This window comes from Rhodnius prolixus, unplaced genomic scaffold (genome assembly GCF_049639745.1).
Source record: "Rhodnius prolixus isolate KJV_2025 unplaced genomic scaffold, Rpr scaffold_4, whole genome shotgun sequence".
Taxonomy (NCBI): Eukaryota; Metazoa; Arthropoda; class Insecta; order Hemiptera; family Reduviidae; genus Rhodnius; species Rhodnius prolixus.
In genome coordinates, this window is record NW_027411614.1 from 21,756,009 (window position 1) to 21,765,043 (window position 9,035).

Consider the following 9,035-nt stretch of genomic DNA (forward strand, 5'->3'; position numbering starts at 1 on the left):
TTCTGCGAAGTAACTTTTTATAAATAAATTATTGAAACATTAGTTTTAATAGTAAATTTCCCAAATTATGCAAAATGTCCCTCAGTTTCTTATAAACAAACTCTGAGAATCAATTGTGTAGTTCAAATGCAACAAATATTTCTAGAACTTTTTTTTCAAAAATACTACGTTTGTGAGTCGTGTTTTTCCAACTTTTCACTACCTTATCGTGTAAAATAACTGTTAATTTTAGATTTCCTTAGGGTACAACAAATTCGATTATACCAGTCGAATGACCATTAGATTTCTTGATTTAGTCTTCAATTTTACCTGTAATTTTTTTTAAAAAAAATTGATCTGTGTCTGTTGGTTCAAAGATTCGACAATTTCAAAAATTGAACTAGTTAAAATTTTTGTGTATTAAATTATCTTTTACCGTCACATTTCACAAAAACTTTTTCTTCAATGGATTTTATATGGTTAAACTGAGATTTATGTGAAAATGATTGAATGTTAGAAGAGTGGTTCAAATAAATAAGAAAGCAAGGAGATGTTTTTCACAAAACTCCTCCTGCGTGAACCTATTACTACGTAAAAGAGATGAGCATAGTTACAGAGCATAGTTTTAGATAACCATTTAATTTCTTTTTCATTTACGTTTAGAATCCTGTTTTAAGAAAATTTTTTCACACTATTTGCTTGAAAAATTAAAATTATGGTTATTATTTAATGGCTAAAACCTGATCAGTATCACTTAGTGTCGCCATAAGCCTGTAATGGCTGCTAATGTTAAGGTGGCATGGTTAAGTCCATCTATGGTTAAATATAGAAAAAATCATTTAAGGGCATCCACCAGATATTAATTTATTCTTAAAGGAACAGGAATTCAATCTGAAATTAAACAATTCAATCCACAAAAACAATAGCATGCCATTTTTTTACCAAATTAAAAAAAGAAAAAAAGAATAAAAATAAAATGCAATCGGGTTTCCATATTCTCATATTTAAATCAAGTACTCAAGTATGTGGAATATCCAACCAGACATCGCTTTTGAAAGCGGACAATATTCAAGTAGAGTTGTGGTAATGAGATTGCCATCGACTACAGTAACATGGAGTCTAGGGATATTCTGTCGCTTGGAAAGGAAGCATTTCTAACTGCAATCTGCATGCACAAAGGTTTTCATACAAAGGCAAACTTTGCAATAAAGCATGTGCATCAAGCAAATAAAATGAAAATGTCATTTGAAAACAGCCACATTCTTCTTCTTATTGTGCTATTGTTTTTTTTATTTTTCTTTTTAGAAATTTATATCTTTGTATTTATTATTTTATTTATTTATATTCTGTATCATCTCTTAGTAAAACAGTAGTTCATAAAAAAAATAAAATAAAACATAATTGTTCAAACATATTAATTTAAAAATGGCTTTGGAAGAAATATATTGTAAAGTTTTTCTTGTCCTTTTACTAAGAAAACGTTACTTACACAACTAATGCCTGTCACTAGTTACGTTAAATATGTGGGTTTGATTAAATAATAAAACTCGCTAAAGTTGTAAGTAATAACCTGATTTATTAACACATTACCTTTACTCACATTAACATTTACTAGCAACTAACGCTATTCATTACAGTTACCATTTACAATAGTCACAACAGTTTTCTGTTACTTACTCACTACGTAACGCCACAAAACTGTTCCCCGACTGACCACTGGTCCGCACTGCACCGAATTGCACTAGTCTCTGCTACACAAACAAAGCTCTACTCACTAACTGACTAACCGCCTGACTAGCTAACTTTGAAGCACTCCGCAACACTGACTCTCTCAAAACTAACTCATAAACTTGACTGATAACTCTAAACTCTAATAACTCTTTAAAACTGATTAACAACTCATTGAGAACTCGATTAAAAACTGACTTCTCCAGCTGTGTCTGCCTCCTTTTAACTGCGTGCCTCCCTCCAACTGGGACTGCCCTCCTCCAACTCTCTGAGCATAAGTTTCCACGCCCTCCTGACGTTCATTGGCTGGAGAAAACATACTGCCACCACCTCAGCTGGGGCCGCCCTCCTCCTACTCTCTGTCTCGCTCCTACCTGTCAATCACTGGCTGGGAAAACACATATGCCACCACCCCAACTGAGGCCTTTCTCTTCGCCGGCTTTTACACCCCTCACTAACTCCTTGAACAATCTAGCCCTTTCCTTTCTAGTTCAGGTAGAGACCGGCCCTTTTGTCTACACAGTGGTGGCCTGTTACCGGCTTTGGTCGCTTAACCCCTAGAACAATCTAGGCCTTTCTTTTCTCCTCAGGTAGAGACCGCCCTTTTGTTCACACAGTGGTGGCCTGTTACCGACTTTGGTCGCTCAACCCCTAGAACAATCTAGGCCTTTCTTTTCTGCCCAGGTCAACTTCGTTACAATATAGTATCTAAAATGCGGTTAATTACAGATACCTTCTCTGATAGAAAAGAATTTTTAATAGTAATTATGAGGGAAGGGATTAGCTGTGCGGTTAGCGCATTGGATTCCCACGCGGAGGTCCCGGGTTCGAATCCAGCTGCTGACCCTTAGATTTCTCTTCCTAGGAGCTTCTTACAGCTCACTGTCCGGTGATGTACAGTGTTATCTGTAACGAGAGAACACTGTCCGGAGGCCAGCAGTGCACTGAAAAAAGCTCCGGGCGCCAATAACCTTAGATGTTGACGCGCCTTAAATCATAAAAAAATAAATAATAGTAATTATGCAAATTTTAAAAGTTATTGGCTTTAATTTGCCAATTAAGTCAAGGTACTAAACCAAGCCCAAGTCTTGGGGATCATCAGGTAAAATTGGTTTGGCGTTCGATATGTGAGCCCATAAATTGCTAGTTCTAGAGGAGTTTAATAATTAGTATTTGGAATATTGGATTAATTAAAAAGTTTTTGGAAGATGATTCCATGATATTAACACATAAATATTGCAATAACCGCACATATATTCAGAAATTATCACTTATTAAGGTTTCTTATTTATCGTTCTCCAGATTCTTTGGAATTTATGGAATCGTACAGTCAAAGTTAAAACTAATGAACCGTTTTTTAGTACTATTACTTATTCTGATTTCTTGGATGTACCGCCGTCGCTGATCGTTTAGAGATACTAACTTCCCCGTTTCTATAAATGCCTTTATTTAATTTAATTCCTAACACTATACAATATGTATTTTGATGCAGTAAGAGAGAATCTCTCCATGTTACCAGTACAGTACGGAGAAGACCTACCAATAATACTACTTAAGGTCCGTGTTTGGATGTAAGGCTACGACTCCACAATCTCGGTAGTCTTAGAGATGCTTCTAGCGTTCCCCTATTCAGTACTTTGTATTTATCTGTAGGCAACAGCGACACTTAACCAGTCTGTACACGTCAAACCAAATCTCTATTACGGTGCGTGCGACGTTTATACTCGTGGAAAAATTGCCATTTACTATAAAAACTCAAAATTTTAATAAAATACAATAAGAATATTATTTGGTGAGAGGTTTCCTTTATCTTACCAATAGAACTGCTAAGTATTTTAAACGGAGGGAGGTGGCGGGAGTCAGCCAAATGATAAGTGGTTGGTACATGTTTGGTTTCCGCATTAGAGATTGGGAATTACGCACACCAAATAGAAGCTCTCAATCCTTGTGCAATGCCGTTTTTACCTTAGATAGAGGTTCAGACCTCAGTACGAGTATGATTTCATTTTGCACAGAATTCAAAGCTCTTCCCTTCCTTGTAAAAGCACTTGCGTTTATAGTTAACTAGGCAATGCATACGTGAAGCGGTGCAAGATTTTGAATGAGCACAAAATGCTCTGTAATCTCAAGCCCCCCAGAGATTGCAGAAAAAGTGCTTGCAGTGACTATTACGATGTTGTAAACTTTTGGTTGTTTTTGCCCTGCGTTCGAAGTGTCATACACATCATTGCTTGATTTTAATTCCGCACACTGTGGAGTGTTTTTAAAACTAAATTCCACGCTTAACTGGTTTTAAAGACGGCTTTTTCTAATTACCATCCTGCCACTCTTTTGTAAATTCTTGGAGAGTGAAATGATGAACTGGAACTTAGATTTAAGAATCTAAAGAACCGAATTTTTTCCTTTGAATTCAGAATGACTTTACTGGGATTTTTATTTGGTTTTATTTGTTTATAATAGATTTTGTGCGAGTACATTTTTAAGGAGCATTCTAGGAAATGAGTAGGCTCACTCTAAAGTTCCATTATAACTACTCTAGGTGAGTGAAAGTATTGCGATTATATCAAAACTTCGATTTACAGTTTTCCTCAGACATTTTGAGGCCCTCTGAGTATTTTTTAAAAAAATGGTTTTTACAAATTGGACTGTTATGTGTTACTACTTAAACATCTTACACATTTTCCCGAGGAAAAGTGATATTAGGGAGAAGATTAGCTTAGAGGTCAACGTACACCGGAGTCTAACGAAGAAATACTGCGTTCGAATCTTGCTGCTGGCTCTTATCGATTTTCATTTATTAGAAGCTTCTTACATCTCACTTGTCCGGTGTAGGACAGTGTTGTCTGTAACGAGAGAACACTGCCCAGAGGCCGGCAGTTCACTGAAAAAAGCTCCGGGCGCTAATAACCTCAGCTGTTGATGCGCAATAATAATAATAATAATAATAATATATTAAATAAAACATAAGTCGGATAGTCTCCCGTTAGAGTTTTATGTATAAACCTAAAACATATTAAATATTAATATTTATGTAACCCAAATTTCAAATTATAAAAAATGGGCTTACTGGAAATTCAAATTTGACATCTGCTTTGGGTACCAGCGTGGAAACTGACAGGAAGAGTAGGTCATGTGAGTGTACAGACCAGATTGTACTGACAGTTTGTTGCTTGCTATTTATCTATTGGGAGAATATGATGACTCCAATAGAAAACAATATTTGACAGTTTAACAAAGCCGATTTGATTCTAACACATACAAAAAATCGCACAGGTAAATAAGAATTAAAAGATTATTTCGGAACTAATCGATACAGGTCTCTGTCAAAGTTTTCATCTTTCACTATTTGAACCAAGAACCACGGTCAACTTCTGCTAAAATCATTGTGGCTGACTAATCCGCACAGTTATGAATGACATTAATTCCAAACCAGTGGAAATATTTACTCAACCAATCGACATTCAATACTGGAATAAAATGGAATGCAAATCGAAATGAACCGTATTGATGCGGAGTGTTAAATGGTGCGTAGATTGTGGAGAGTGAGAGGATTCATGTACAATGAGTGACATTGCCTCGGGAATTTTACCAGATGGTGGGTCGCGGCCATGAATAGATGGATCAAGAGGAACCAATTCGACAATAATTTTTTTTTTCTGTATGTGTGTGTGTGGAAAAAAAGTCCACATTGTTTGGAATGGTAGATGGCTTTGGAAATCCGATTGTTGAAGGTAGAGTGGCGGGTTACAATGAGATATAATGACAAGTCTAAAGCGCAGTACTGGCAGTTATGTCTCTTTAAAGCATTATGCTCGTTTTATCGCAGTCATCCATGCGTTTATTCCTTCATAATTCACAAAATTGATGCACTTTTACCTCACACAAAACGTAGTAGACACAAATTCGTTTGAGATGAGTGTATTTATTTCACTTTAAATTACTCATTTTTCAAATGTAGATCTAATAAGTTTGAAAGAATCCTAAATGTAGTACGCTCAAAATGGTGTATTTAATTATTATTTTTTTAATAAGAAAAGTTTGAACATTTATAAGTTTATATTCAATCGGAAATTGAAGAAAAAGAGCGAAGTCACAGAAATGTAAATATATCAAATTCATCTGATATCAGAAAATTACGTATATAAAATTCAATAAAATAACAAACATGTATTTCTTATTTATTGCATGGAGAATAACCCAAGACAGTACTTCTTACTTTTACTCAGTGGGTTCAAACAAAAGAAAAGTTATTATTGAATAGCATTCTCATTCAATAGACGAAAGTTGCCCTTCAAATATTTTAAATTCTAAAATAACTTGCTCGCTAGCTAATAGTTTTTATTTAAACAGAATGAGCGGTTTATTAACCCAAACTAGTGCATACTTTAGTAAGTAGAGTTTTGAAGACGCTATAAAGGCCATATCCAAAAGTGCTTTAAGTGCTTGTGTTTTATAGGCATCGTCAGGGGGTGGGTGGAGCAGTAGGGGAAGATGCCGCTCTATAGAGCTCTAGACAAATTAATGACGAAAAGAAATTATATGTATAAATAAGTTAAAAATTAAAAGAATTAAAGTTAAAAAAACAAACATTACTTTGATTTTACGAAGTGTATGATCCGGTTCGGAACTATTTTACGATAATTAAAATAGAAGATGAGGCGTCCATCTATACAGCGGAGCTAATTGCTATTTTAACGGCTTTAAAATATATTTATTCGTTGTCGGAGAAAAAATATACCATTATTAGTGACAGCCAGAGTGCGTTGTGTAAATTATCACATATACACAACCAGTCTACAGGAATGAATCACATTATCGCAGAGATTGCAGAAACTATTGCCATTTTTAAAGAGAAGGGAGTCTGCATTAATTTTTTGTGGGTAAGGGGTCATTGTGGTATAAAAGAGAATGAAATTGTTGATACACTTGCAAAGGAGCCACCAATAGTGGGGAAATGGCTAATTATAAATTACCACACACCGATATCAAGGGTATAATTGCAAAAGCAGCACTACAAAAATGGCAGACAGATTACAATAATGGTGATAAAGGTAGATTCTATAAAACTATGGCAGATCAGTTACCTAGACAACCATGGTTTAAGGGAACTGCCACTAATAAATGGGTTGTTACGACCAATAAGCAGGCTGTGAGCGAACCACGCGGTGTGCGGATCGTATCTACACAGGATCAACAAAAGGTCCTCTCCTCTTTGCGTAGATTGCAATGAGGAGGAGGATTTCAAACATGTAATAATAATATGTCCACGTTATGTGGTAGAAAGGAAACGAATGTTTGACGATATATACAGGTATTTAGATGCCCATTTCGCTATGAAGACATTATATTCTCCACCAACATTTATGTGCTTAAGTCGATAGCAGAGCTAGCAATGAAATATGAATGTATTTAAAAGCTATAGCCGAATAAGAATGAATGGAAGAAAATGCTTAGAGAAGGATTACGTGATTTTAATTTTGGTTAAGCTATAAGCATGGCAGGAGCACAGAGTGCTGCTCCATCCATTAGCAGTAGTTTATGTAAATAGCAGTATATAGTAGAATGATGAATGTGTGAAGCGAATGTATTTGTAGGTAAGAATGGAGAGTGAGTGATATTCTAGTGATAAGCACCTAGACGATGCTGGCTGTATGGCAGAAGCCAATGCAAAAAAAAAAAATTATATCTCAGATATTTTCACTAGCGAATGCTTTGCTAACTAAACCGTTCGTATAATTTAGAGTGCGTTCCACTAAGCGCTCACAACGATCAAGATATACCTTCAGCCGTTCCAATTGACGACCGTGGTCGTTTTGGTCGTGGCGAAAACGTCACTAATGACGACTCACGCGAAGCTTACAACGCCCCACCTTAAGAGCTGGGTCGAAGTGGGCGTTCAAAAATTTGGCGCAATTTTTAAAAGCAAAGATGGCGACTGAAAAAATTATATCAGGTAAATGAAAGTATTATCTCATGTAAATAATTGAATGTGTTTCTCGAAAGTTTAAAAAAAAATAATAAAATGAAAAATTACTTACTACATACTAAAAAATTACATACTAAATAACTGAATAACGACCAATTACACTTTGATAGTTAATAATACGTGGCTTAAGTTTTCGCTTTTCACTATTGCGATTTTGTAAAATTGCATTCCACTTTTCATCGGAACTAGATGAAGAACTTTCTAAAGCATTATTACGTTGCATTAATAAATATCCTACTGTTGCTACAAAAGACATTTTAATTTTATTTAAACGTAAATTTTATAAATACTCCACGAAAATGTAATATAAAAATTGAATTATATATATATTTTTAATATAAGTCAACTTTACCTATAATTAATAAAGTTTATTTTAACTGCATATAAACGGAGTTAAAATTAAAAAACAACCTCTTCAAGCTTCTGACTTATTTTCGAGGTCGCCATTTGTAATGTTTACATGAACGGTTAAAACGCCCATAGTCCATTCCACTTGAGTTTTCGATTGTAACACTCGCAAGCAAGTGAAACGGACAAAACCGCGGTCATGAGCGTGATCGTTGTGAGCGCTTAGTGGAACGCACACTTATTATTACAAAAACAAAAAACTGCTTAACTATCAAACGGTTTAGTGTAAAATGAATCCAGATGTTCAAATTTTGCAAAGAGCAGTTGTTTATGTTTATTTCATCCCAAGTACTTGTACTTTCTAATTATTCTCGTCTATAATTTATTAACGTACCTCATTCAGGAAATAAGAATTTTCGCTTTCAAAAAAAATCAAGTAACCACAAACATCTTTTTCAGAAACAAATGGAGGGTAAAATTTATGATAAATTAACTTAATATTTTTTAAATGATTTGGGAAAAAGAATTTAGATGTGTGAGGAAGAATTTGTTCGGACAGTTCCTCACAACTGGGATCTCAAAGCGGAAAGGGTTTCATTTACTTAAGAGCCGTTAGTTCCACCTTTTATGTGATCTACATAAATCAAGTTCGACTTGGGCCGTCCAAGAGTAAAGTACTCTTTCCATTAAATATCTCTTCGATTGCTTTCCTTCAAACTAACGCCGTTTCTCTGCCAATTTTTTTCTCCATTTTATTTATTTTATCTTCCTTAATTTAAAACGAGAAAGATTTATTTCTTATTTTTAATACCGAATATTTACGTTAAAACATTACATTAAGGAATCACTTTTAATTGCCAGAACTTTATTACAATATATTTCATATTTAACCAGATATATATTTGCATTGATAGAATAGAATAAATATTGATTTCAGTAAAAATATATACAAAAAATATTCTTGGGCAAAATATTCGAGAGACTTCTGTTACTA